Source organism: Arachis duranensis, unplaced genomic scaffold, assembly GCF_000817695.3.
Source record: "Arachis duranensis cultivar V14167 unplaced genomic scaffold, aradu.V14167.gnm2.J7QH unplaced_Scaffold_232525, whole genome shotgun sequence".
Taxonomy (NCBI): Eukaryota; Viridiplantae; Streptophyta; class Magnoliopsida; order Fabales; family Fabaceae; genus Arachis; species Arachis duranensis.
The window spans coordinates 1,834,522-1,836,895 of NW_026264851.1; positions in this window are offsets into that span (position 1 = coordinate 1,834,522).

Below are 2,374 nucleotides of genomic sequence, written 5' to 3' on the forward strand. Positions count from 1 at the left end.
GAGTCCTTTCCAAACAGCTTTTGCTTGAAAAAGAGAAAAGAACAGCTCCACCTCAGGTTCAATCCCTAAAAATTCCATTAGCACTGCAAAACATTTTATAAAAGCCCACCCGTTAGGATGAACCTGAGAAGGAGCACAATTCATCTGCCTTAGTATATTGCATTCAAACTTTGTAAAGGGTAATTTCACAAACAACTCCTCTAAAACGCAGCTATACATGTAAAAGTTTTCAAAATCCTTCTCTCGATGATAAACTCGATCCATACGGTTACATGGTATCAACTCAATGTGGAATCCAGGCCTCATTATCCTTCCCAAAGTTATTCCTTTAAAACTTTCCTGATCGAAAAACAGGGAGGCCCTTATCTTCACATCTTCACCAACCCACCCATACGAACCATCATCTTCTACCTTAGGAAAGGTCCTTGCCTTCTTATCACTCATTTTCTTTCCTCTCTTCCAGACAAAGGAAAATCAAAAGCAGAAAGAACACTAAGAGAGTAACATTACTAACCTCTTTGGCTCATTCTTTAAAAAACCTTTGCAAAGACACAGGAAATAGAGCAGTTGAAGCCTCACACGAACGTAACTCAAAGTTACTTTTTAACCACTAATTTAAGGAAACGTTTTCAATTCCACATTAAAATCCTGACCCTTCATCAAAACCCACTTTCGACGGCCACAAGATAACTTTGGAACTCGAACCTTCATTGAAAAGACAAGTATCATCATTAACTCTTAAAGCAACTTTTACTATACTACAATAAATACACCCCAAACGATACGTCAAGTTGACCTGGGGGCTCCTTATGCCGAATTATAACTCGGACGGTTTAAAATTCAAAGCTCAACCTGCCTTATCTACACTCAGGCTAAGCTTGGGGGCTGTGATACGTCCGTTATACATCGGTTACGAGTTATAACTCGGCTGGCATCTTTAACCGACATATCAATTATGCCGAGTTTATGACAATAATTGGCCCTTTGATCGGTTACGTCACTAACAATAAATTGAGGAATATTACTGTTACAATATCTCGATTATAAAAAGCAATCAGGAGAAACAAAAGACATGAGATCATTGACGAACAAAAGAAACTCTTTGAAATAATTCTCCAAAAGCTGACTTGAGCGTCGGAGTACTTTTTGCAGGTACTTCTCCCCTTTTTGGCTCGGGCTTGCTGGTGGAGGAACGTAGTGACTTGAAGACAAGCTCAGCCTCTCCTCCTTTCTCGGAGCGACCTATAGTTCGGCTACAACAAGGCAAGAACATAAACTAATAAAAAGAATTATATGAATAATTACATTTCTTATTATAAATATTTTCCGATTTCCGTTTCTGATAGTGAGTTATCGTATATTTATGATCACAAATGAGGATGTGAAATTGTTTCATTAGAATGTGGGAAAGCATTTGTGAAAGCAAGAACAAGGAGAAAGGAATAATAATATGTGCTATTAATTTGAAATGTACGAAGAATATAATCTCTGATATTTCCATATCCTTTTCTCAAGGACTTAATGATTCTAGTGTTTGCATATATTATTGCGTTTCAATTACATATATTTTGCTATGTTGTAGTTGGTCAAGGTTGCGCAGCGAGTCACATGGTTCAAACGACAATTGTGAAATGTGTACGTGTGGACCAAACATATATACATATTAGTGGTGCTGAGTTCATATGTGATATTATTTTTATTCATTTATTTATTTATGTGTTACTGTAGCAATAATGGGGTTAGTATTCTACCATCAATAACGCGCCTTCACACCGCATATGTAACAAGATAGCATTTGAAAAAAATACAAAGATGGAAAGATTGAAATTGACCGATAAAAATTAAAAAATAAAGATTGAAATAAATTTTATTATTGTATTTGATATAAAATAAGAGATAGAAATTGAAATAAAAATAAAATTTTAATTTAATTTACACAAAAAATAAATTTAAAATTAATTAATTGAAATAAGAATATTTTAAGTATAAAATATTATTAAAATTTTAATTTTTATCTCCAAAAATTTTAGTCTTTTGTATTTCTACTTTCTAAAAATACTTAAATATTAAAATTTTAGAAACAGAAACAAAAAATGTAAATACTAGTTTTTAGGCCAATAACCACAAGGGAGCCACTTAGATAAAGATTTTAAAAACGTCTTTTTTTAAAGATATTTTTTAAAAATTAAAATTTAACACATATAATCAATTAAATTGTACTATTTTTATTAAAATTAGACCGGACAAATCAGTTTAGCAAAAAAAATTAATAAATTAAATTTTAAACTGGTATAAATTAATATTTTTTATAAAAAATTACTACAATATCTCTATTGTAAAACACAGTTAAAATATTCCTATTATATATATATAT